This window comes from Jaculus jaculus, chromosome 11, assembly GCF_020740685.1.
Source record: "Jaculus jaculus isolate mJacJac1 chromosome 11, mJacJac1.mat.Y.cur, whole genome shotgun sequence".
NCBI classification, from domain to species: Eukaryota; Metazoa; Chordata; class Mammalia; order Rodentia; family Dipodidae; genus Jaculus; species Jaculus jaculus.
Genome location: NC_059112.1, coordinates 105,003,520 through 105,031,417, shown reverse-complemented (window position 1 = coordinate 105,031,417; position 27,898 = coordinate 105,003,520). Strand labels below are relative to the sequence as shown.

General features: G+C 47.9%; 1 protein-coding gene across 2 annotated transcripts in view; it reads left to right on the top strand.

The window, feature by feature from the left end:
* Positions 1-27,898, top strand: part of Abat (4-aminobutyrate aminotransferase) — a 120,882-nt gene that overhangs the window by 6,845 nt on the left and 86,139 nt on the right. Inside the window, exon 1 of one of the 2 annotated variants that reach the window (XM_004652247.2) lies at positions 15,106-15,226. The exons of the other annotated variant lie outside the window; for it this stretch is intronic. The gene's annotated coding sequence lies outside the window, so the exon portion shown is untranslated. Of the gene's footprint in view, positions 1-15,105; positions 15,227-27,898 lie in introns of those variants that run through there. 2 annotated transcript variants of the gene reach the window in all.

Below are 27,898 nucleotides of genomic sequence, written 5' to 3'. Positions count from 1 at the left end.
AGGCTATCGTTTTCTGCTCCCATCATGGAGCTTCCCTCTCGAATATAACCCAAAATAAACCTTTATGTTCCACAAGCTGCTCTTGGTCCAGTGTTTTTCTTCAAGCAGTGTGAACCTAACTGCAACAGTAAAGTTGGTCCCAAGGGTGTGGTCATAGCTGCTTGAAACTTGACCTGTGGCTTTGGCCTTTTGGAACAGATTTTCATTAGGAATGTGGAAGGATTTGAAACCTTGGCCTAAGAGATGCCTTGGCCTAAGTATACCTTGATGAACTATTCTGGTCAGAGTTGAAAGAGCTCAATGCAGTAAGAACTATTGTCTAGGAGGTTTGGCTTATGAGGGTGATGAAGAGCTTTGCCAGGACTGGGCTAGAAGCATTTTGTGTGAGCGGCTTGTGGTGATGCTCATGTTCTGAGAACTTGAGCACGTTTGCATTACGTAGAAATGGCTTAGTGTAAGCATAGAGATATGGCACAGAAATGAGATCTTTTTTCTGAAACTTCTACCCATTCAGCTGCAATTGAATGAGAGATTACAACCATTGACATTGGGCCAGCTGACCTGCATTGTTCAACAGAAAGAGTGCAGAGTCGGCTGAAGAAGTGTCCTGTTCTTCAAAGTCTGCCTCATTCCTCTGGATTAACAAAGTGGCACCCCACCTTGTGCTGTGGAGTGTGAGAAATACAGGAAAGAGAGGGTCATTGAATTTGGAGCACGGTCTTGTGTTTGGAAACAGCCATGGGCAGTGTGCAGCAGGTTTGCTGGATGCCTGCATGGAGACCTGATGGAGCCGTGAGAATGAACCATGGGCTACAGTGGAAACCCAGTGGAGATGCAGGGACCACAGGACGGCTGCTAAGGAAAGCTGCTGCCCATGTATGAAGTTTTCCAGGACTGTGAATAGCCTAGCTGGAGAGAGGGAATTAGAACTCCAGAGGCTTCCATTGGTTAGAATTATTGGTCTTGGAGATTTTTCACTGATTGGAGTTGTTGGACTTGGAGCTACAGAGGTTGATGTTTTCCCTGTTTTTGGTTTTTTTAATCTTGTATTGGTTGAATATTTCTTGGCTATGCCATTTTGCAGTGTGAATGTCGATTTGGTGGCATTATGGTTTTGTTTTGTTTTTTTTTTCTGAAATAGAGTCTCACTGTTGCTCGGGCTGACCTGGAATTCACTGTGTAGTCTCAAGGTGGCCTCAAACTCATGTTGATCCTCCTATGTGTGCCTCCCAAGTGCTGGGATTAAAGGCGTGCACCACCAGGCCCAGTGGCATTGTGGGTTTTTAAGTTTACTTTTGGTATTATGGCTCAGTTAGATGACTTTGGACCATAGGGAGTTTTGAACATCATTGCAAGTGATAAAACACTGGGGACATTCAAAGTCGAACGAATGCATTGCATTTTACATCATGTGTGGTTATCAGTGTATGGCCAGGGGTGGAATATGGTGGTTTAGTTCAGGTGTCCCCAATAAACTTAGGTGTTCTGAATGCTAGGCTCCCAGATGATGGAGATTTGGCAATTAATGTCTCCTGGAGGCAGTGCATTGTTGGGGGCTGGCTTGTGGGTGTTATATCCAGCTTTCTGTTGTCAGTGTTTGGCAAAATCTCCTGTTGTTGATGCCCACCTGATGTCTGCCAGGAGGTAATGTCCACCTTCCACACACACCATCGTTTTTCCCTGCCTTCATGGAGCTTTCCCTCGAGTCTGTAAGCTAAAATAAACCTTTGTTTCCTTTGTTTTTTGTGTTTTCTACAAGCAATGTGAACCTGACTGCAATGGTAAAGTTGGTACTGAGAGTGGTGGTGTTGCTTGAAACCTGACTGTTGCTTTGGGCTTTTGGAGCTGATTTTCACAAGGAATGTGGAAGGATGTGAAGCCTTGGCCTAAGAGATGCCTTGCAGTGCTGTAAGTATATGCTGAAGAACTGTTCTGGTCAAAGTTGAAAGAGCTCAATGCATTAAGAACTATGGACTGTGATGTTTGGCTTATAAGGGTAGGAAACAGCTTTGCCTGCACTGGGCTAGAAGCAGTTTGTGTGAGAGGCTTGCTATTATGCCTGTGTCCTGAGAATTTGAGCAGGGTTCCATTCCATAGAAATGGACTGGTGTGAGCAGAGGGAAATGGCCCAAAAATGAAATCTTTGGTCCAATACATGTTGTTCAGCTGCAATTGTATGGGAGATTATAACCATTGAGATTGGGCCAGCTGACCTGCATTGGAGTAATGGAAAGAATGCAGTCTTTTGAAGAGGACTGAATGCAAAAGGAGTGTCTGTTCTTCAAGTCTGAATTATTCCAGCCTGGATTAACAAATAGGCACCCCACTTTGTATTGTGGGATATGAGAAATGCAGGAAAGAGTGGGATATTGAATTTGCAGCATTGTCTTATGTTTGGAAACAACCATGGGTGATGTGAAGCAGGTTTGCTGGATTGCCTGCATGAAGACCTGATGGAGCCATGAGGATGAACTGTGGGTTGCAGTGGAGACCCAGTGGAGATGCCGGGACTATGAGAGGCTGCTATAAAGAGATGCCAACCCCACATCAAGTTTTCCAGGTCTGTGAGTAGCCTAGCTGGTGAGTAGAGTTGGCACTCTAGGGACTTGCCATTGGTTAGAATTATTGGACTTGGAGATTTGTCACTGACTAGAGTTGCTGGACTTGGAGCTACAGAGTTTGATTTTTGTTCTGGTTGTTTTAAATCTCATAGTGGTTGAATATTTCTTTGCTATATCCAATGTCATCTTTGCAGTGTGAATGTTGATTCTGTGCCATTATGGCTTTTTTGGGTTTATTTTTGGTATTATGGCTCAATTAAAAGACTTGGGGCTATGGAGATGTTTGAAGATCATTGGGAGTGACAAAAACAATGGGGACTTTTAAATTTGAATGAATGCATTGCATTTTACATCACACATCGTTATGAGTGTATGGGGACCAAAGGTGGAATGTGGTGGTTTGATTCAGGTGTCCCCCATAAATTTAGGTGTTCTGAATACTAGGTTTCCAGATGATGGAGATTTGGGAATTAACGCCTATTGCAGGCAGTGTATTGGGGGGGGGGGGGCTTATGGGTGTTATAACCAGCTTCCTCTTACCAGTGTTTGGCACATACTCCTGTTGTTGTTGGCCACCTGATATTGGCTAGAAGATGATGTCCATCCTGTGTTCATGCCATTGTTTTCCTTGCTGTCATGGAGCTTCCCTCTTAAGTCTGTAAGCCAAAATAAGCCTTCTTCCCCCCACAAGCTGCCCTTGGTCAGGTGATTTCTGCCAGTGGTGCAAACCTGACTGTGGCAGTAAAGATGATTCTGTAAGTGGGGTCATTGCTGCTTGAAACCTGACTGTGTGGTTTGGCCTTTTGGAGCTGGTTTTCAAGAGGAATGTGGAACGACTTGAATCCTTGGCTTGAGAGACACCTTGCCGTGCTATAAGTACAGCTCAATGGACTGTTTTGCTCAGAGTTGGAAGATCTGAATACAGTAACACATGATCCCCAGCTGGTGGCAATTGGAAAGGCTTTGGACTCCTTGGAAGGGGAACTTTGCTGGAGGAGGTGTACCACCGAGGATTGACAGTGAACCTTGAGTTTTATTTGTCCATCCCACTGGACGTTTAGTCATGGCTGATTCAGATTATGTCCTTCCCCCCTGCAGTGACACGATGTCGATTTCAGTTGTCTTCTCACCATGCGTCACCACCAACATGAAGCTTCCACGCAAAACTGTTACCTGAAATAAACCCTTTTGTCCCATAAACTGTTTAGGCTGCTTGGTGTGCCCAGAAACAAGATAGTAACTGCTACATAACATGGTAATGAGGCCCCTGCTGCAGTGAGGAGGACCGTGGGAGGAGACTTGAGTGTGGGAGGAATGTGGACAGATTTGGAACTCTGGACTAGAGAGGCCTCAAAGGATGTTAAGCAGAGCTTGGAAAGGTCATTCTGGTGAGAGTTTGAAAGACCATAGCATAGAAATGGGGACCGTGCTGGCTCAGCATACGAGGTTTCAGAGAGGAAAGGAGACTTTACCAGCTGGCCTAGAAGCAGTTTGTGTGGTGATCTGGTGGAGAGGCTGCTACCCTCAGCCTATGTTCTGAGAAATGGAGGAAAGTTGAGTTTAAAGGTAAATGTGCTGGTGTGTCTGGCAGAGGAAAAAACACAGGCAAATGTGAGCAGGCTTGGCAGTCCTCCTGGTGCTGGTCTTACACGTTTGACAAGTGCAGGAAATACAGGGTCGTGGAGGTCACCCATGATTTCAGGTCAGTGCGAGGCAGAGTAGAGGTCCCTGCAGGGAGGTCCTTGGAGGCCTTTGAATGGAGCTCTGAAGATGAGCCTTGGGTGGCTGTGGAGACCCTTGGATTAGGAGGAGGCCAGGACTGCGGAATGCCCACCAAGGACAGCTGCAGCCTCAGGGTGGGTCTGCCCTGACTGCAGCCAGCACGTCTGGGGGAGGGGTGGACAGTTCTCAAAGCGTTTTGAAACCCATAGGATTTTTTCGCCGTTCCAGGCGCCAGACACAGGACTGCAGGATTTGATGTTTGCCCTGAAGATTTTCCATCTTACATTGATTTAGTTTTCCCTTGCTATGCCTTCTTTTTGCAATGGGAGTATTTACTCTGTGCTACCATGTGTTGGAAGTATGAAATTTGTGTTTTGGTTTTACAGGCTCACAGTTAATAAGTTGTCTCAAATGACAGTCTCACATGAGACTTCAGACTTTCAAACAGTGTTGGGACTGGTGAAGACTAAGGGTACTTTCAAAGTTGGACTAAATGCATTTTGCCTCATAAGATGGCAATAAGCCACATCAGCCAGATACATAAGGGGGTCGTGTCTGGAGTTCATTTGCAGTGGCTGGAGGCCCTGGCGAGCCCATTCTCTCACTCTCCCTCTTTCTCTGTCAACTAACTAACTAAATTAATAAATAAAATATTTTTTTAAAAAAAAGATGGCAATAAGACTACGGAGGCCAGGGGAAGAAGCTTATGACCTGAATGTGAAATGCCTCCCATAGACTCATGTGTTTTGAATACTTGATCCCCAATTGTTGGCAATTTGGGAAGGTTGTGGAACCTTCCTAGAGGAAGTGTGATGTCTAGGGCAGTCTTTGAGGCTTATGAGCCCATCCCTCAGGGTATTCACAGTGAGCTCATTCAGATTACTTCCTTTGTTGCTGTGGCAAGATGTGATGCTTGGTTGGCTTCTTTTCCATGTCATTCCCGTGGTGAAACTTCTGCTCAAACTATGTTCTGAAATAAAGTCTTACTTCCAACACAGTGCTTTTGGCTACATGTTTCTCCCGGCAATAAGGTGATTCCTACAATGCTATAAACTGGAGTCTGTTTGGGGGCATAAAGAAAAGGGTGTGGTCAAGGAAAGTGAAATAGTAACCCAGGAATAGATTCTGAAATAATCAGGCAAGAGACAGAGGAGGGGAAACGAACATGATATGGGTTAAGGTCTGTGGAATGGCTTAATAGCAGAGTCCTTGCCTGCCATGTTCAAGGACCTGGGTTCCATTCCTAGAATGTGAAAATAGAAAAGAATTGCAAATAAACCTAAGCTTCTCTGCCTGAGTGACCAGGGATGTGAAGGACAGACATTGATGCAAAAACGGAAAACAATACGAGCTTTTTTTAATGACATTGCAAGTTATAAGTAAACTTGGAGCTATATAAATTGTTTTGGACTGGGTTGGAGGGATGGCTTAGCAATTAAGGCACTTGCCTGTGAAGCATAAGGACCATACAATTGCTCTGGCCCTGGTTTGTCTATATTTATCCCCCCCCCCGTCTGTGTGTGTGTGTGTGTGTGTGTGTGTGTGTGTGTGTGTGTATTTCTTTCTCCAAAAAGAAATTATCTTGGGACTGTGGTCATTGGAAGCCCTCTCTACCCTCAATGGAAAGATGAGCTTTTTTTTTTTTTTTTTAAATTTTTTTGTTTATTTTTATTTATTTGAGAGCGACAGAGAGAGAGAGAGAAAGAGGCACATAGAGAGAGAATGGGCGCGCCAGGGCCTCCAGCCACTGCAAACGAACTCCAGATGCGTGCACCCCCTTGTGCATCTGGCTAACGTGGGTCCTGGAGAATCGAGCCTCGAACCGGGGTCCTTAGGCTTCACAGGCAAGCGCTTAACCGCTAAGCCACCTCTCCAGCCCCAAAGATGAGCTTTTGAATGTGTCTTCACATACAAACTTGACATGAACTACGCTCAGAAGAGGGGAAACCTTATCCTCACCCAAGGACCTGTGGACCCTGGGGTCGTACACACTATCCTTCATTTGCTGCTTATAAGTTTGTGCTTCTTTTTCCTTTAGCTAGTGCTTTCCACATTTAATTACTAAATATTGTTTACCCATACATATTAGTTTTCTGAAGCAAATGTAAAAATAAAATCACATGCTCTATGGTTAAAATCAACACGGATATATTCTTTCAAGTCTCAGGGAGGAGGGGGAGAGGAGGCTGCAGGGGAAGGGGAGCTTGCACCTAAGATGTCATATGACGTCTGCTCAGGAGGGTCTTTTCTTCCCTTTCCTGTTGTCACCACAGAGATGTACACACACCTGACTGTCTACAGATTGCTGGGGTCTTCGTGGTCTTCACAACCGTCCACTGCTTGCACTGGGGACACATGCTTCCTGAAAAGGTGGAGGTTCTGGGAAGGCGTGCAGTGAAACAGCCTTCTCAGGCAACTTTGGATTAAAATATGTTTAAAAAATCACCACACACTGAGTGGTGATGTCAATACAAGTGTATTCTGTCCAGGCTCTGGGAGAAGCAGCGGGAGGGTGCAGGAGTGGCGAGGAGAGGGGAGCTGGCAGAAGAGGGCACAGACGACTGCTCAGGAGGGTTGGACCTTGCCTCTTGGGCCACACACACGGAATACACATGCTCGTGTCTACTGGGGTGACGGGGGTGTCATCGTCTTCCTGGATATCCACTGCTTGCTGTGAAACACGCGCTTCCGGAAGAGGCGGAGGTCCCGGGCAGGCCCGCAGTGGACGCTCTTCTCGGCCGCTTTGGATTCTGCCGCGCAAGGCCTTCAAGTGGCTGCGCAGGCGGTTCGAGGGCTCAGTGTCCCATTCAGAAATGTTCGCCATGTGCTCGGGGAGCTCCAGCATCCTCCCTCGCTCCTGGCTGCCCTGGGTTGATGCTGCCGGCTTGTCTTTTGTTACCGCGGGGCTGATCTGCTCCAGGGCCTTGGGACCTCAGTCTTCTTTAGTTGTATGACGTGCCTTCTGCAGGAGCTGTGGCCCAGGGCTGGGACAGCGGGAGGCTGGAGCAGTATTGGGGCGAGGACATTCGGAACTCAGCTTGACAGGGGGCCTCTTCGTGGCCAGGATATGTGCAGGTTGGGTAAACTGGCAACCCTGAAATCCTTAGGCTCTGCCTGCTGCCCATCCTCAGTCTGTTCCTGTGCTGTGAAGCCTGAAGACAGTGTCCGAAACACAGGCGCGGGATGTTCCATCTTGGGGGTCACAGGGAAGGCAGCACGATCAGTGGGGGTGGGGAGAGGCATCGATCCTGGACAGACAGGCTTGTCTTCAGCCTTGACCCCCATCCTGCTCTGTGCCTCGGACAATGCTGTGAGATACATTGCCATGATTTCGTCATACTTATGTTCCTGGATGTCTTCAAGGGTGTCATCTACATCAAATTGCATGAATTCCGTAAGTGATATGATGTTCCTGCTCAGCTGTCTGGCGAGTGGCTCACGATTTTCTGAACCCCTTGTCCCTGCTCGAGCCAATGGTGATTCATAATTTCTATTGTTGGCCTCCGTTCTGTATCTGCAGTTAGTAAAAAGCCTAATGAGATCCTTCAATTCATCAGAGAGGCCTTCAGGTACCTTACAATCCCCTGTGGTGATCTTCAGGCAGAGCTCCCTGCGTTCATCAGAGTTAAAAGGGATAGTCCCGGTTACCATATAATAGAGAGGGGCTCCCAAGGACCACATGTCCTTTTTAGGGCCATATTATGCTTTGAAAGAGATAGCTTCTGGAAGCGTGTACTTGTAAGTCCCACAGTACTTGGTCAGCATTTGTCCTGGCAAAAATCTGCTGGCCAGGCCGAAGTCTATGACTGTGACCTTACCCCTGTCATCCACCATGATGTTGTCTGGCTTTATGGGTTGGTATACTATTCCATGGCTGTGGCAGTAAGAGATGGCATCTAAGATTTGTCTGAAAATCCTCCTGCAAGCAGCCCTTCATGGAGATGTGTTCCAGCAGCTCTTTCTGGCAAAATTCCAGACCCAAGTAGATGTTGTCTTTTGTATCAACTATCTGAAATAGCGACACCGTGTTCGGGTGTGCGAGTATCTTCATTATTTCCACCTCCTGTGCAACTGTGTGAACTCTACGCCGCTTCTCCAGGACCTTGATGGCCACCGTGACTCCTGTTGAGCGGTGGTGAGCCTTTCGGACGCTCGAATAGGCGCCCATGCCGATGAGGCTGAGGTCCTCATACTGAGACCACAGGGTCTCCTCGGCCTGAGACATCGTAGCAGAGCTACAAGTACAAAATAAAATGCTAAAGTAAAAGATAAAGGAAGGGCTGGAGAGATGGCTTAGCGGTTAAGCGCTTGCCTGTGAAGCCTAAGGACCCCGGTTCGAGGCTCGGTTCCCCAGGTCCCACGTTAGCCAGATGCACAAGGGGGCGCACGCGTCTGGAGTTCGTTTGCAGAGGCTGGAAGCCCTGGCGCACCCATTCTCTCTCTCTCCCTCTATCTGTCTTTCTCTCTGTGTCTGTCGCTCTCAAATAAATAAATAAAAAAAAATTTTTTTTAAATAAATAAAAAATAAAGATAAAGGAAAATATGTAGCTAACAAAAGAAAGTAAAATAAACAATCAAAATAAAAATCCAAACCAGAAACCAATCAATAATAAAACAGAAATCCCACACTAAAGTCTACCCAAAGAAAATGAACCAGAAATTTAAAAGGGCCAAAAAGATAAAGTTAAAAGGCAAAAAGCCAAAAGCAAAAGAACAAAAATAAAGATAAAAGTAAAAAAGGAAATGAAAGATGTAGTTAACAAAAGAAAGTAAAAATAAAGAGTCAAAATAAAAATAAAAACTGAAAACCAAGCTGGAATAAAACAGAAATCCCACACCAAAGACTCCCCCAAGAAAACAAATCAGAAAATAAATTCCAAAGAGCCAAAAAATAAATAAATAAATAAAGTTAAAAGGCAAAAACCAAAAGCAAAAGAACAAAAAATAAAGATAAAAGTGTAAAGGAAATGAAAGATGTAGTTAACAAAAGAAAGTAAAATAAAAATAAAAACTGAAAACCAAGCTGGAATAAAACAGAAGTCCTATACCCAAGTCTACCCAAAGAAAACGAACCAGAAAGTAAACTCCAAAGAGTCAAAAAATAAAGTAAAAGACAAAAAGCCAAAAGCAAAAGAACAAAAAATAAAGATAAAAGTAAAGAGGAAATGAAAGATGTAGTTAACAAAAGAAAGTAAAATAAAAATCAAGACTGAAAACCAAGCTGGAATAAAATAAAAATCCCACACCAAAGTCTCCCCAAAGAAAACAAACCCAAGAGTAAATTCCAAAGAGCCAAAAAATAAAAGTTAAGAGGCAAAAGCCAAAAGCCAAAAGCCAAAAAAACACCTCTCCTCTCCCCTCCTCTCCTCTCCTCTCTCTCCTCTCCTCTCCTCCCTCTCCTCTCCTCTCCTCTCCTCTCCTCTCGCCTTCTCCCCTCCCCTCCCCTCTCCTCTCCTCTCCTCTCCTCTCCTCTCCCTCCTCTCCTCTCCTCTCCTCTCCCCTCCTCCCCTCCCCTCCCCTCCCCTCCCCTCCCCTCCCCTCTCGTCTCCTCTTGTCTCTTCTCAATAATGTGCAAAAATCTCCCCACCAACTCTTCTCAGTCCGGGTCCACTCTCTCCTCCTCCTCTTCCTCCTCATCTTTTCTCTCTCTCTCTCCCTCTCTCCTCCTCTCCCTCTCTCCCTCTCCCTTTTTCCTCTCTATTGGCCCGGACAAATCCAGAGCCCACCAGGCCCCCTTGTATCTGCTCACAGGGACTGCCTCACTATGGCCCCACCCATCTGAGCTTATAGAGAACACGGACTGGACCTATCACAGCTGGTCATGACCATCAGTCACAGAAGGGACCTTGACATTGTGGGGCTTAGGTGGCCACAGAGGTTCACATTGAGGCTTGGGGAGATTAGAGCCTGGAGGAAGCTTCCTGTTCAGGAGTGAGTCCCCATACCCGGCTCTCTTGAGCATGTCATTAGAAACTAGTTTTCTTCTGTTTGTCCTGTTACAGCCTGTCTCCGAGCGTTAGGATGGAGGCTGCTGGTGGCAGGACCTTGCACCCCAGCTCAGTGGTTACTAAATACATTATCTGTTGAAGGAGAGCTCTAGTCAGATCCTCCACCCAAGCAACTGAGAAAGTAACCAAGCAAAGCTGGTGACAATGGACGTTGCAAGTTGTGAAGCCAGATGTGGTGACGCAGGCCCGCACTGGGAAAGCAGTGGCAAGGGGATCGCCACAAGTTCAAGGCAAGCCTCAACTATGTATGAGATCCTGCCGCAAAATTCATACAAAGATGTTACAATGTGTGGCTACCTGTTTAGCCACCTTGTGCCCCCACTGAAGCAGCCATTTCTTATTATGGTAAAATATACATAACACAAATCTAACCATCATAAAATGCACAATTTAATGTCCTTGGACACACTCCACTTAGCGCGAGAAATGTTTACACCATCTGGTTCAGAGCTTTTTGTCACCGCAGAAGTTCACCCGTACCCATTTAGTCCCCACTTCCCTCACCGCCAGGCTCATCTGCCAAAGCCTGTTACTGTGGATTCCCACTGTGGGCGCTTCCTGCTTGTGGAAGATTTGTTTTCAAGACCCATCCATGTTACAGCATGTATCATCCCTGTGTTCTTTTTTGTAGCAGAACAATTCTTTTTTAAAATTTAATTTATTTATTTGAGAGAGCGAGAGAGGGAAAAGACACACAGAGAAAGAGAGAGAATGAATGGGTGTGTTTGTGCCTCCGGGCACTGCAAACGAACTCCAGATGCATGCACCACCTTGTGTATCTGGCTTACGTGGGTCCTGGGGGATCGAGCTGAGGTCCTTTGGCTTTGCAGGCAAACACCTTGGGAAACTGCTAAGACACCTCTCCAGCCCCAGAATAATATTCCTCTGTGGGATTATACCACAGTCTGTCTTTTCACTGGGTAGTTATTTCTAGTGTCTCCACATTCAGGCTGTTCCTGTTTGAACACTTGTTTTGAATTCTAGATAGGTGTCTGGGAGATTACTGGATACTAGCCCAATTCTGTGTTTAACTTATTAAGGAAACGGCACACTGTTACCCAGAGTGGTGGCACTGGTTTACATCACCCATCCCCCCCAACAACTCATGCGCTCCCAGAATCGCCACGTCTTCGCCAACACTTGTTAGTGTCCATTGCTGCCTGCTGGTCATCGTGTGAGTGGGAAGTGGTGTCCACTCTGGTCCCGATGTGCCCGACTCCAGCGCTAATAGTGTAGAGCATCTTGCCGCGGGCCTGTCGGCCATTGGACAGCTTGGGAGATGTGTCTTCTCAAGTGCTTTCCCTGCTCCTCTTTCTTTGCTTGCATGTAGAATATGTGTGGTGCGTGCTGCACGTGTGCAGACTTGGCGCCCTGCTTTTCCTCCACTTTACCTGGTTGCTGAGCATTGAACGCTGGTCAGCAGGCTTGAGTATCAAGTGCTTTTAACCACTGAGACAGCTCCTCAGCAAGTTGCAAATAAAATAAGAGTCATTGTCCATTTTCATACACATAGATCACTACTACTTTGTTTTTTTGTTTGTTTTTCGAGGTAGAGTCTCACTCTGTCCCAGGCTGACCTGGAATTCACTGTATAGTCCTAGGCTGACTTTGAACTCACAACAAGCCGCCTACCCCTGCCCCTTGAGTGCTGGGATTAAAGATGTGCATCGCAACACCCGGCCCACTACTGCTTTTTAAGAATATGTTTATTTGTGAGAAAGGGTATTTGTGAGAGTATAAGTGTGTCAGGGCCTCTAGCCACCGCAAGTGAACTCCAGATGCATGCACCATTTTGTGCATCTGGCTTTATAAGGGTCCTGACTGCAGATTGGCACCCCAGACGGTCAGGCTTTACAAGCAAGTGCCTTCAACTGCTAAGCCCATGATCACTGCTTCTGCCAATGTGAAAATCATCCACAATTTCAGCACACGGAGATTACTACTTATGCCAGTGACACTTTCTCTCTCTTTCCTTGATGTTCAGTGTGATAGCCACTCCGTATGTGATCTGTGTGGGGGAGAGGATGGAGACAGGAGCTCACCCTGTAGCTCATGCTGGCCTGGAACTCACTCATTAGACCACGTTGGCCTTGGACTGAGAGCCTCCTGCCTCAGCTTCCCAAGTCCTGGGATGGCAAGTATAAGCCACCATGCCCCACTTATATGTAATTATTCAACTTAAAGTTAGATGCATCTGTGCCTGGGGAAATGATTCAATAGATAAGAATGCTGACTGGGCAAGCAAAAGGGCTTGAGAGAGCCCGAGACCAAGTGAGCTTGGTTCCAGGCACCCATGTTCAAAAGGTGGACATGACCACAGGCACCTGTAACCTGAGTCCTATGGGAGCAGAGGCAGAAGGTTTGCTGAGACTCGCCGGTCAGCCAGTCTGACAGAAAAGAGCAGCTCCAGGTTCCGTCAGAGACTGTGTCTTAGGAACAGGAAGCTTGATAGAGGAGGACTTCCGGTCTCTGCACGAGCACATGAGCGTCTGCAGACACGCAGCACGTGCTATTCACATGACCAAAACGAGGATGAACTAGACGGTCATGGTGACACAGTGGTAATCCTTGCACTAGGGAACTAAGACACGTATATCACAAGTTCAAGGCCAGCCTGAGCTGCATAGCAAGACCCTGTCTCAAAAAGCAAACAAAGCCAGATGTGATGACACACAGCTTTAATCCCAGCACTTGGGAGGCAGAGGTAGGAAGATCACAGTGAGTTCAAGGCCACCCTGAGACTACATAGTGAATTCCATGTCAGCATGGGCTACAGCAAGATCCTACCTTGGGGGGGGGGGAGCAAAAATTAGATGAAATTAAAATTTCAGTGTTTCAATGGAGCACTCATTTCAAGGAGTCAGTGCCTCCTTGTGGCCAGTGTCCACCATGTGGCTGCCACAGAAGCCCAGACATATATGTCTACTATCACAGAATGCTCTATCAGCATCAGTGTGTTTAGATCCAATTTTACAGACTTGGGGAAAACTGTTTCTGTGAATGCCTGCATTCCCTGAAAACACTGGCACAACATTTCTGGACTGTTCTGTTGTTTCAGGCAGTGCGTTGAGTCTGTGCCGGATATGTTTTCCAGTGTGGCTCTCTCACAAACAAAATGACAGCAGACCACGTTACCATCTACCCTTTGCCCCTTCATTGTGTTGGGGTAAGCTCCCACAGGTTGGATTGCTAGCTCAAAAAGGAAACTTCACACCACACACTCTCCACACATCACACACACAAACACAACACACATATGTAACTCTTGTTTTCTTTTTTTTTTAAGTTTTTTAATTTATTTGAGAGCGACAGACACAGAGAGAAAGACAGATAGAGGGAGAGAGAGAGAATGGGCGCGCCAGGGCTTCCAGACTCTGCAAACGAACTCCAGACGCGTGCACCCCCTTGTGCATCTGGCTAATGTGGGTCCTGGGGAACCGAGCCTCGAACCGGGGTCCTTAGGCTTCACAGGCAAGCACTTAACTGCTAAGCCATCTCTCCAGCCCAACTCTTGTTTTCTTATTATGTTATTTATTTGTGTATTACAGTCATGGTTTCAGTGTGTAACTCAGGCCTCATATTCATGACTCATGATCTTTCTGCCTCAGTCTCTTCAGTGCTGGTATTGCAAGAATGAGATCGTTCCTCATTCATTCAATTTTATTGTAATTTTTTGTTGTGTTGAGACAGGATCTCATGTAGCCCAGAGTGGCCTTGAATTCACTGTATAGCTGAGGAAGAAGGAGGGAGGGAAAGGGAAGAGAAGAAAGAGAGGAAGTCAGGAAGGAGAGGGAGGAAGGGAGGGAAAGAAAGAAGGAAAAGAGGGTTGCAGAGATGGCTTAGCAGTTAAGGTGCTTGCCTGCAAAGCCTATGGACCTGGGTTCGATTCCACAGCACCCATGTAAAGCCATATATACAAGGAGGCACATGGGTCTGGCTGGAGGTCCTGGTGTGCGTGTGCGCTCTCTCTCTCTCTCTCTCTCTCTCCCCCCCCCCCCCGCTCGCTCGCTCGCTCTCTGGAAAAAAAAAAACCATTTCAAAAAATAAGGAAGAAAGGATGGAGGGTAGCAAGGAAGGGGGAAGGAAGAGAGAAAGGAAGGAAGGGCTGTGGGGCTGAGTGACCCACGCCGTTTTGAACAACTACTCACATTGCTTTGAAATTAACAAATTTCCCCTCCACATCTGATATTTGATTTCCACCACAAAGGAGATTTCCTGGTCACTGTCTCCAGTGACCAGCGAGGAAATAGAGGATGGAGACAGTGCGGCTGTTCTGACTCGGAGTCCAGCACTCTCGGCCGCCCTGCTGTGCGCGAGTCATCTGTCCTTCCCGGTCTGTGGAGCTGGCCATGGTCATAGGGCTGAGAGGTCTCTGAGTAGTGGACGTGGGGCGGGCAGAGGTGCGTAGCCTGGGATCCCAGGGCTAGAGAGACAGGATCGTGGCCCGTGCGGGAGAGGGGGCAGCTACACCCTGGCCTGCAGCCCCAAGGGTCCTAGGGTCTCTGGAGATGGGAGTGTAGTAAAGGTGCAGGTTAAATCAGCCTGGAGAGTGGTCCCCGCCTTTGGGCATGAGACGCCCGGCTTCATCACTACTGCTGTTTTCGCAGCTGCTGTGTCCCCGGCCCTCGCTGCCCCTCCTCCTAGACCCCCGGTGCATCCCGCGGGCAAAGGCCGGACTCTGTCCCCCCCCCCCACACCCAGCTCCCCCCCCCAGGGGGCGGTGGCCCGTGGCGGTCGCTCCCATTGGCTCCGGCTCGAGCCAGGGCCAGAGGCGGCGGCGCTGATTGGCCAGGGCGCCTGGGCGGAGCCTGGGAGCCGGGCGAGTCGCTGGGGGAAGCCTAGCAGATGCCAGGAGCAGTTCGGATCGCTGGAAGCATATCTGCAAGTCTGAAGACAGGTGGGCTGGAGTCCACCGAACAGAGCAGGTGCCCGGAGGTAAGTGCGAATGCCCTGGGGAGCATGGGGTGGGCCCTTCGGAGGGGAGCCCTGCCCCCAGGGAGCAAAGCCAGAGCATCTTTCCGGAGAATCCGGGCCCTCCATCTAAAGGCGCGTTCCGCAGGAAAGGAAAGGATCTCCCAGTCTCCATCCCTCAGACAGCAGCAAAAGGGCTTCTTCTGCCCTTCAGAAACGGCCCTTCCTCCCGAGCGCAGCCTTGCAGGGTGGTCCCCTCTTTCACTTACCCTTACGTGCGCTGGTGAGTACACACACACACACACACACACACACACACACGCCCTCTCCCTTCCTCCCTGGTATCTAGAGCCTTCCATTATTACTAAAGTGTTTGGGTCTCATCTCTCATCTACACGTCCAGATGGGAGAGGCCTCTCAGCTACACAAGTCTTGTCCCCCAGCACAGTGGAAGTCCTGGCGGAGAAGCCCCTGTCCTAACACAAGGACATACCAAAGCAAAGGCTCTGCCCATCACCCTCCAACCCCACAAGGCCCTCCTTGCACGGGCACCTGAGGGGCTCTGGAGAGAGATGAATCACCTAACCTTAGACCCTTCCTCACCCCAGGAGAGGCCACAGGGCTCCCACCCACCACACTAAAGGTTCTTAGGGACCCCCCTTCACCTCATAAAGGCGTAGAAGGGGTGTTTACTCAGATAGGACACTTGTGCTTGGCCAAGATGTCTAGCCCTCCCCTATCCTTTCACTCAAATCTTCCCCTACCCCCCCCACACTTTTCCCACCCCATTTTAACTGCACTCCCACTCAGTACCCCACCTGACAATTCCACCCCCCTCCTCCTCACCGAGTGGCCTCAGCAAAGACATACTGAAGCCCTTTAAACTGTGATCCTGGGCCCAGAGTCCCTCCCAGGAACCTCCATACTCGGAGGACGCAGCAGGACCAGCAGGGACGCTTTCCAGCCCCACCTTCACCAACACACATTTAAAAGGCTGTGCTCCATGTTTCCCTCCTCAGCCCGCCCTCCATCCCCGTTGGGCAAGGGGTGTCAGTGCAGAGGGGGGCTGCGGGGCCTCTGCCAAGAGCCTTGCATGTGTTCTCTGGGTCTGCCCCCCTGGCAACGCCTGTGGCTATCGCCTGGTGGAATTCCCTGGGCATTCAGCCAAGAAAGAGAGAGATGCTTCTGGGCCTGTCCACTGGCTTGGGGACAGTGCTGGCTTTGTTGCCGTGACGAAGCTGCACTAGGGACAGGACTCTGTGGCCTGAGGAGGCTCCGTGGGCGAGACTGAGGAGTAAGGGAAAGCAGCACGTCTACCTTGTTGCGGAGCTGGGTTTCCTGCTGCTGGTGTCTTAGGGGAAATGTGGCTCTGGAGGCCAAAGAGGTCAGCGCTAGGGAGGCCAGATCAATCTGAATCCATCTGCAGTCCTAAAATGTAACAGGGCGTCCAGATCAAAGAGCCCACCCCTCAGTTTGACAGTCAAAACGAATGGAGGCAAAAGAAGGGAAGAAACTTGTTCAAGGTCACCCAGCCAGTGGGTAACAAAGCTGGCACAGCTACTGCAGAGCCCATGGGATTGTGCCTGCTTCTCAGCACCAGCTTGTCTTCACGCTTGCAACGGGCGCCGCTGGGCAAGGTGTCTCGTTTGTTCTAGAAAACACCAAAGCTCCTAAAACCCACGCACCGAGGGAGCAGAGGTGGGGCTCAGACCATCAGCGTGCAGTCTCCTGCTGCAGCCAGTCCTGGGTGTCTGCACTCCACTTTCTTCCCGCCTGAGCTTTTTGGAGCTCACTTCCAGTGTCGGCCTGCCGGAATCAAGACTGATTCCACATAGCAGATAGCATCACTGGGAATGTGCTGGGGTGCAGACCTCCACAGAGAGCTCAGGTGTGTGGCTCGCTTTGTTCTTGGAACTTTTGACAAACTCTGAAGAAGTCACCTCCCTTCCCTCTCCTCCCCTGCTCATTCTGTCTGGCTCCAGTCCCCTGCAGGACAGCCTCCCCCAGCTCAGAGCCCTGCACCCTTTCTTAGGGCATGGGGTGAGGAAAAAAGGCTGAAATGCTGCTGTTCTTCCACTCAGCTGGGCAGCAGGGACCAGATTCCTAGAAATGGGAAGATCTGGGAAGCAGCTCTCCATGCTCCTTCCCTGTCCATGTCCAGCTAGGAGTGGCTGTCACACTTCAAGGTACACCTGAGAGCTAAGTCCAAGGTACAAGGTGAGGGTATCAGTCTCTGTTTGCCAACTTGAAGTGTGATCTTGGGGAAGTTATTTTTACTATTCATACTCCAAGTAAGATGAGTTTTGAAATTTTTGTGTGTCGTAGAGGGTATGTTGTATGTACATGTGTGTGCTGATTCCCATGCCCTGTGCACACATGTTTGGACAATGGGGGTAAATCCATGGACAATGGGGATCAAACTCAGGTCTTCCTGCTTTAGCAGCAAGTAAGTGTTCTTACCCACTGGGCTGTTTCCCAGTCCCACTGAATGAGTTAACCCTTTAAGGCACTTATAGCACAGTGAATAAGCAGAACCAGTGGCCGCAATTTCAACTGCAGCGCATCACTGGTGAGCAGTAATGCTTTCACATGCACCCTGGGACCCCTGTTGTAGACAGTCCGCAGGACAGAGGCAACCACAAACTCCGGCTGTGGGAGACAGAACGAGCCTTCCAGGGAGACAGTACAGTGCGCAGAGAGGACCCCCAATCCCCAGTCAGGTGGAGCCGAGAGCCAACCATCAGCTGTTGCTGCCTGGGGACCCAGGACAGGGTGTGCATGCCTCCCCGTCTCCCCTCTTGTCTTTGTGACCTGTGCAGTGGTCATGAGATGAAGGTGAGTCTAGTTCACGATTACTAACCATCATCCCTGCTGACAGTCTTGGGTTGGATGATTCTTGGGTGTGAGTTTGGGTCTGTCCATGTGAGGTGTGAGTTTGGGTCTGTCCATGTGAGCTATTTGTCATCTTCCTTTCCCTGTACACACTAGACGCCAGGAATAGCCCTTCAGTGGATAAAAGATCTCCAGGTGGGGACAAAGTCCTCCACCCTCCCTCCCTCTCCATTGAGAACCCATGGTGCAGCCATGGAACGTGGCTGATACCGGAGCTGAGACAGCTCCCTTTTCTTACACAGGCTTCTTGCTCTGGTTTCTGTCTGATGGCAGATCAGGAGGTGTCCAGCTGCTGAGCCTTCCAATGTCAATGGCAATTTTATTTTATTTTATTTTTAAAATGTTCTTACTTATTTAGTTGAGTGAGAGAGAGAGTTTATAAGTATGGATACACTGGGTCCTCTTGCCACTGCGTGAATTCTAGATACATGCGCCACTTTGTGCATCTGCCTTTGTGTAGGTTACTAGAGAACGAACCCACACTGTCAGACTTTACAAGCAAGTTCCTTTAGCCACTATGCCATCTCCCCAAGCTGTCAGTGACAATGTTAGTCCCTCACGTTTAAGCATAGTTTTGTCATCTGCAGAGCACATTAATCGGCCACACTAGGCTTTCCACTCTACAGATAAGACAGGGCGCATGGAGGTGAAAAGATGTCTCAGTCCTGTCCTCAGCACACATGCTGAATCAGGAAGCAGTCTGAGAAACCAGCTTCCTCTGGATCCTTCCTCAGAACAAGAGGCAGTCTCTCAAAACTTAAACCACTCAAAGACACTTTGACGCAGCTACCTAAGGTCAGGGAATCTGCTATGCAAATGCTTCTCACATGTGCAGATAACTTGGGGACATGTACTACAGGGCTTTGCCACTCCAGTGTGGGAAGGGGTAACATTCAAGTGAAAAGGAACAGTAGATTGAGGTCCCTGACCTGGAACCATCTCAGGTGTGTATTTTCATGAAAACAGTAATGCCACAGCATTAACGTACAGAATATGGACTCATTAAAAATATGTAAGTAAGGGCTGGGGAGAGATTGCTTAGTGGTTAAGGCTCTTGCCTGCAAAGCCGAATAACCCAAGTTTGATTCCACAGTACCCATGTAAAGCCAAATGCACAAAGTGGTGCATGCATCTAGAGTTTGTTTGCAGTGACTAGAGGTCCTACCATGCCCTCCCTCCCTTCCTTTTTCTCTTTCTGCTTGCAAATAAATAAAGTATTACAATTTTTTGGTTTTATTTTATTATCTATATTTATTAGGAGAGGGGAGAATGGGCATGCTATGGTCTCACTGCAAACAAACTCCCAGATGCATCTGTGTGTGTGTGCATCTGCCTTACTGGGATCTGGGAAATCAAACCTGGGTCCTTAGGCTTTGCAAGTGACTGCCTCAACCACTAAGCCATCTCTCTAGCCCCAATTTCTTTCTTTCTTTCTTTCTTTCTTTTTTTTTTTTTGTTTGTTTTTGAAGTAAGGTCTCGCTCTAGCTCAGGCTGACCTGGAATTCACTCTGTATTCTCAGGGTGGCCTTGATCTCATGGCGATCCTCCTACCTCTGCCTCCTGAGTACTGGGATTGAAGGCATGCGCCACCATAGCCAGCTCCTGATTTTTTTAATAAAAATGCATAAGTATATATCAATTACATGGTTGGAGATGCAAAGGCATGAAGAAAATGTATATATATATTTATATGAATAGGTTCATGTGCGAAGAGGAAAAGCCAGTTTCCTGTGCTTTGCAACAAGCGCAAACCCAGAAAGAAGAAACTTCCTCACATCAGAGTTGCCAGTGGCAGAAACTCAGTTCTTCTGAGCCTTCAGAGAGTTCAAGAGCCAATAAATGGGAAATTGAGGTTTTATCTATACAGGCTGAGTGTATGGAGGTGGGTCAGATTGGACTGACCTAAGCTGAACTTGTCTTTCCCCATGTGACCGCCTCGGTCAGCCATGTTGGCCTCTGAGAGCCTCACTTCCCTAAAACATAAGTACAATGTTAGGAACATTAGGAAAAAGGCAAATACATGACAGTGGGAATCAGTGTTGGGCAATAGTAGAAGCTATTTTGTTGGGTAACGTGAGGATTCAGTGGAACCTTGTGTTCTGACCCTTGGTACATATCCTGCACGTAATTAATGTCACCCCTGGCCTCAGCCCACCTCCTTTTCCCTTCACTTGCTAGTTTCTCCACCCAGGAGACAAATGACAAAAGCCTTGTAGGTGACCCTGAGGCTCGTAGATAGGCTAAGCAGGCTGGATCCAGAGCCCCCAGCGTCCACTGTGCCCCGAACCACTGTGCTAGGCAGGAGTCTTCAGCACAAAGCTGGGGGAAGAGTGAGTGGAAGGAACCATGCTCTACTTCCTCCTCCTTGTGTCTCTTATCACTTCCTCTGACACTCCAAGGACGTGGCCTCCAATCACACGTTCATTCCCCAGAAAGATCCCACTTTCCAAGGGCAAATTGTCCATCAAAAGCTACTTTATGGTCCTTTTCTTTTGATTTGTTTGTTTTTGTTTTGTTTTGTATATATATTGACAAGTTCTATACTTACAGACAACAAACCATGGTATTTCCCTTCCCTCCCCAACTTTCCCCTTCACAACTCTGCTCTCCATCATATCCCTTCCCGCTCTCCATTAGTCTCTCTTTTAATTTGATGATGTCATCTTTTTCTCCTATTATGAGGGTCTTGTGTAGATATTGCTAGGCACTGCGAGGTCTTGGATATCGAGGTCAACTTCTGTATGTAAGGAGTGGTACCCTTCCTTTGGCTCTTACATTCTTTCCGCCACCTCTTCCGCAATGGACCCTGAGCCTTGGAGGGTGTGAGATGTTTCAGTGCTGGACACTCCTCCATCCCTTCTTCTCAGCACTGTGTTGCCTTTTGGGTCATCCCAGTGGTCATTGGCATCTGAAAAGAGAAGCTTCTCTAACTAGAAGTGAGAGTAGCATTAATATATGAGTATGAACATAAGTGTAGTGCTTTCAGGGCAGTTTGGTGAGAGTAATATATGCATTTATCCTGACAACAGTTTTTTTTTTTTCTTAAGTCAAGGACTTGCTATGTAGCCCTGGATGACACAGTATTCTCTATATAGCCCAAGGTGACCTTGAACTTGATATGTAGCTTAGACTTGCCTCAAACTTATGACAATCCCCTGGCCTCAGCCTCCTGAACGCTAGGATTGTGTGAGCCACCACACCCAGCTTTGGACCATCATTGTGTGTGTGTGCTTGTGTGCTCACACATGCATATATACCTATCTGTCTGTGTTTGGACACACATGCATGCATGCATGTAGAGAGGGCTGGAGGTCAACATTAGGTTCTCACTGTCCACATTTGTTTGTTTTGAGAGACAGAGAGAATTGGTACACCAGGGCCTCCAGCCACTGCAGTCAAACTCCAGACACGTGCGCCATCTTTTGTGCACATGCAACCTTGCACACCTGCATCACCTTGTGTGTCTGGCTTAAGTGGGACCTGGAGAGTCGAACATGGGTCCTTAAGCTTCACAAGCAAGCACTTTAGTGGCTAAGCCACCTCTCCAGCCCATCCACCTTCCTTTGTAAGCAGGCTCTTGTAGTGAACCTAAAGCTCACCACCCAAGCCCTAGGAACCATCCCATCTCTGCCTCCCCCACGCTGGGAGTGCAGGTGCCCGCCACTATGTCCAGCTTTATGTAGGTGATGGGGACCCAAACTCCAGTCCTCACACTGGCGCTTTACTCACTGAGGGTCTCCCCAGCCCCAGTCCTTCTTGTATAGGGAATGACCCTTGAATCTGTGCTGCCCGGAGCCAGAAACAGTCCTCCTCTGTCCTCTCTCCACTCATGCACGAGCTCCGCGTGGACCTCCCGTGCGGCTGGGCTTCCTGCCCGCAGGTTTTTCCTGGCAAGTGGAGCTCACACCTGCCTCTCCGTCCCTGTGTCCCAAATTAACAGCACAGCATCCACAGTTTTATAATTAGTGTGCAAATTTCATTTCATTTTTTATTTTATTTTTAGTTGGATACAGAGATTAAAGTATCGTGCATTCCACTTTCTCTTCCCCCAGTACCTCTTCCCTTCTGTTTACATGTCTCATGTGTCCTTTCCCCTTCCCTCATTCCCCTGACTGCTCATCTCTTTATATTCCTGCTTGGTTATCCCTTTACCTTTATAGGTTGTACCCACGTTTGTCCCATACAGACCCGTTCTTTTAGCCCGTTACAAACTAGGATCTGTGTATGAGAGAGAACATGCCGCTTTGGTCTTTCTTAGTTTGGATCTATTTACTTCATATAATTATTTCCAGGTCCATCCATCTTCCAGCAAATTTCATTTTTCATGTAGTTGAGTAGCATTCCGTTGTGTCTGCGTACCACATTCTCAGTATCCATTCAGTGCATAACACCAAACTGAGCCTTTTTGTCATTTGGAAGTTCACTAGGCACATCCATAACGCCGTCCTCCATCATCACTACCTAGTTCCAGGCCCCGTCCTCGCCCCATCAGAAGACCCACATCTGCTGTTCTCCCCGCCTGTGACAGCTGCTTTGGCCCTCTCTGTCAATGCCGTGTGTTGCCAGTCCCAGCGTTCCACACGCAGACTCCCGCACAGTGTGTGTTGTCTGCTGCGCTTTGCTCCCCGTGGTCTGACACGAATGAGTTCTTCATCCCTTTTCAGAGATGTAGAATAGTCTGCTGTGGGGACAGACTGCAGGGTCTCGTCTGTCCATCAGTTCTGTCGTCTCTGCATCTCGGCTGTTGCGGACGCGCATGCATGGGTGTCAGCTTAATGATCTACTCTCACTTCTCCCGAGTATATGCCAAGGAGTTGACCTCAGGGACCGTGTGATGACTCCCTTTCTGAGAACCTCCCAGACAGCCTCCCACAGCTGACAACAGTGTCTGCATTCCCTCTAGCAGTTCCCTCCCCTGGAGCCTCTCAGTGTCCCCACATCCTCACCCACATTTACTGATTCTTTGTTACTATGGCCTTTCTAGTGAGGGTGAATTTAGCATCATGTTGTCATCCCAAACCGCTGAGAGAGTTGAGATTCCTTTTGCTTGCTGGTTCTCTGACTCTCTAGCCATTTGCCCAGTTTTGAACTGGGTTGTTTAACTTCTTATAGTGAAGTTGTCATTTTTGTGTCACCATTTTCTTGTCCATTTAAATGGTTGCTGAATTTTTGTTTTGTTTTTCAAGGTAGGATTTCACTGTAGCCCAGGCTGACCTGGAATTCATTATGTAGTCTCAGGGTGGCCTTGACCTCACAGTGATCCTCTCACCTCTGCCTCCTGAGTGCTGGGATTAAAGGCGTGCGCCACCACACCCGGCTCGGCCGCTGAATTCTTATACAGGCCAGGCACTCTCCTGTGACCTTGGAGTGCCTCGGCTACTCCCTGTAGAGCCTCTGCCCAGGTGGAACTCACTTGTCTAAAGAAATGTCTTAGCCTCAATGCTGTTGGCTTTCTTGAGAGCTGACCTGTGCTTTGTAGAGTGTTTAGTGGCTTCCTTGGCTTTCACATGCTAGATTTCCATAGTATGTATGCCTCCTCCCCCCAAGTTGTGACAACCAAAACTGTCTCTAGATATTTCCCAATGTCCCTTGAGGGGACAAAATTACCCCCAGTTGAAACACTTGTATAGAGATGTTGTGAGGGAGATGAGAACAAATATCTATTCACCCCACAGAGGAAACCCAACAAGAGGCCAAAGCAATAATTCCACCCAAGTCCAGCTTAGTTAAACACTGGGCTTATTGGAGTTTCTTACAGGAACATGGGTGAAGGGGCACTTCCAGGATGGCGGGTAACTCGGAGGCAGCTGCCTCACCACGCCATCCTAGGTAATTCATGGAAGCTGCATCCCTGGAGCTCCTTGAGCAACTTGCAGGCAGCTCCACCAGAGAGTCTCCTCCCCCAGCAATTGGACAATGATTTTATATCCTTGGGAAGGGGACTTGTAGCTCTTCTAAGCTTTGTGAGTTTTCAGAGCCTTGTAAGTTTCCTTGGCTTCCCAATGTAAGGGCTTCCCCTCTTCCCTCTAGGAAAGAAAGTTTTGACCTGCAGGAAATAGCTGTACAAGAGACTAAAACAAGTCCAGATACCTATAATTTCCATCAGATCTCTTGTGTCCAGCAGGGAATACTGTAGAAGTACAGGGCATGTGTGTTCCATTTCGAATGGTTGGGTGTGTGGATTTATGGGATGGATGGATGAATTCACCCATCTTGTTGGTTGGACAGATTGATGGATCACTTTGGGGATGGATAGATAAATACGCGAATTCAATTTGTAAGGTTGACACCTTTCATGGAAAATGAAACACTGCTCCTCAGAGAGTGGTCCTCACAGGTGTTTGCCTCAGAATCCCATGAACTTCATAAGACACAAATCAGTGAGCTCAATTTCTGCTTCCATAGAAGCGTCAGACTGGTCTGGGAGGTGGCTTGGTGGGGAAGGACATGCTGCAGATGCCTGAGGACCCACGTTCAGGGCCAGCACCTATGTACAACTCCTTTCAGCCCAGCTCTTGGAAAGCAGAGTCACTGGGTCCCCAGGGCAAGATGACTAGCTGGACCAGCCAAATTGGTAAGCTCTGGCTTCCGTGAGACACTATGCTATAGAAGTAAGGTGGACAGTAATAAAGGAAGATACCTGGTGATAACCTTTGGCCTCTACACATATACATCAGCACCCACACGCACGTGTGCACGCACATCACATCTACCAGAAAACTCCCAAATCAATCTCCGTGTCCTTTGCAAATCCCGAACAACCTCTGCCACACCAACCTGCCAGTCCTCACCCGTAACTGCTAGCTCTTCCTCTAGGTGCTGATGCTCGTTTCACCATTGCGCACTGCTGGAAATGTGTCCCCTGACTTTACTGAGAAGTCTTTCAAACCTGGGCCCCGCTGGGCTTTAGAGCCCATCCGAGAGCTTGACTGGGGCTGTGGTCCTCGTGCGTGAACACATGCCTAGCATGTGGGAGGCCCTGGGTTCAGTCTCAGCAACGCAAATGATGACATTCCTTAAATTAGAATTTTCTACCATTCCTGGAGAAAAATAATAGTAGTATTAGTAATAATATGATAATAATAAATAATGCAGAACTTAGTCCACACCCAGCCTTACAGAATGTGACTCAGCCTTTCCTCGGTGTCTTCGTCATGACTCAGGTGACTCTCATAGCTAAGCTTCATTAACCTTGCTGACAAGTGGCTCTGATAGTCTCTCCATGATCTAAACGGGCATCACGAAGGCTTTCTTGGCCATCAGTATGTTTTATCTTTTATTTATTTATTTATTTATTTGAGAGCGACAGACACAGAGAGAAAGAAAGATAGAGGGAGAGAGAGAATGGGCGAGCCAGGGCTTCCAGCCTCTGCAAACGAACTCCAGACACGTGTGCCCCCTTTGCATCTGGCTAACGTGGGACCTGGGGAACTGAGCCTCGAACCGGGGTCCTTAGGCTTCACAGGCAAGCGCTTAACCGCTAAGCCATCTCTCCAGCCCTGTTTTATCTTTTGTTACCTTTTAAATTAACTATTTTTTAAGACAAGCCCAACAAACTGGCCTTTTTTATGTGAGGAACGAGAGCAAGAGAGAGAGAGAGAGAGAGAGAGAATTGGCGTGCCAGGGTCTCTAGCAACTGTAATTGAACTCCACATGCATGGGCCGCCTGTGTGCTTGCATCACCTTGTGCGTCTGGCTTATGTGGGACTGGGAGAGTTGAACATGGGTCCTTGGGCTTTGCAGGTGAGCGCTTTAACCACTAAGCCATCTCTCTAGCCCTAAATTAGCTTGTTAGTGCACAGAATAATGGGTTTCATCACGACATCCTCACACACAAGTGTCATTATACTTTGCTCATATTTCTCTACCATGCCCTCCACCATCTCTTCATCTCATCTCCCTTCATCCCATTGGTTTTCTCTTCCCCTTAATAAGTCTCCCTTTTGCTTCCATGTCAACTATAAATACATACAGATTTAAGTTTAGATTCCACATGGGAGAGAAACAGGTGATAGTTCGTTTTCTCCAATTGCCCCGTCTTTTTCTCTCTTTCCCTTTAGAACTTTTACTCCTCCCATAGTCTCTCTTCTACTTTCATGTCGTATATATTATATTCATAGTTCAACTCTGTAAATATATGAGATAAGGCATGGGTAGTTTCTTTCAAGTCTGGCTTATCTCACTGAGCCTAATGAACTCTAGTCATAGCCATTTCCCTGCAGAAAACAATATGTCTTTCTTTCTTTGAGAGAGAAAGAGGCAGAGAGAGAGAGAATGGGTGTGCCAGAGTCTCCAGCCACTGCAAATGAATTCCAGATGCATACACCACCTTGTGCATCTGGCTTCCATGAGTACTGGGGAATCAAACCTGGGTCCTTAGATTTCACAGACAAGTGTCTTAACCATTAAGCCTTCTCTCCAGCTCATGTCATTCTTTTTTTAAGAAATGTTTTATAAACAGAATATTTTTATTTTTATTATGTTTTTGGTTTTTTGAGGTAGGGTCTCGCTCTAGCCTAGGTTTTCTGGAATTCACTATATAGTCTCAGGGTGGCCTTGAACTCACAGTAATCCTCCTACCTCTGCCTCCAAAGTGCTGGGATTAAAGGTGTGTGCCACCATGCCTGGCTAGAATCTATTGTTTATTTGACAGGGATGGGGAAGAATGGAAGGAGAATAGATACAACAAGGCCCCTTGCCACTATAAACAAACTCCAGACACATGTGCCACTTTGTACAATATGGGTTTACATGGGTACTGAGGAACCAAACCTAGGCTGGCTGGTTTTGCAAGCTAGTGCTTTTAACCATAGAACCATCTCCCCCAGCCTAGTTTCATTCTTCTTTAGGGCTGTGTAATATATACTAGTAGTTTTTTTTTTTTTTTTGAAAGACAGGTTCTCATATAGCTCAGGCTGGCCTTGAACTCACTGTGTAATAAAGGATGTCTTTGAACTCCGAATTCTCCTACCTGTGCCTCCCAAGTGCTGGGATTACAGAAGTGTACCACCTGATCTGTCTTATCATATTCTTAATCCACTCATGGCTAGTGAGCAACCACGCTGACTCCCTGTCTTGGCTGCTGTGAATAGCATTAGAGTGAGCCTTAATGTGCAGGTATCTCTATGGTGGGCTTCCATGGACTTCCTCAAGTACAAACCTAGGAGTGGTCGAGCTGAGTCAAATGGAAGTTGAAGTTTTCATTTTGCTGAGACACCTTCATACTGATTTCCACAGTGACTGGGGCAGGTCACGTTCCCACCAGCAGTAAACCAGGGTCACTCGCCCTCATCCTCACCAGCAGGGAACTGGGGTTCCTCCCCACTCATCCTTACGGGTTACCTTGATGTGCTTTACCCTGTGGAACGTCTGAGCTAACCTTGTTGTGTGGAGAGAGACGGGTTCAGAGCAGCTGGGCTTTGCCCAAGCTACGGAGAGCTTCATCTACTCCCTAAGCAGGAGCAAGACCCCATGGACTTGAAATGCCACTGCCTTGCTACATGAAGGTGTGCCATGGGGGCTGGGGTAGTATTCTGTGGCTGCCAGCTTTTTTTCTCCCAGAGTAGGGAACTCAAAGATGATGTCAAAGTGCTTAGAAAATACAAACCAAAATTGTATTCTTCACAAATTCAGCAAGCCCATCTTGACTATCTGGAATGTGGTGCAGAACAGGGCAGCAGAGCTCACCACTAAGTCACTCTCCCTGATGGCTGCATGCACTGATTGCGTAACTTTGTGTACAGGCCTGGGGGTGTGCTTATGCATGTATGTTAGGGATACAGGGTGCTGCAGAGCACCTCCAGG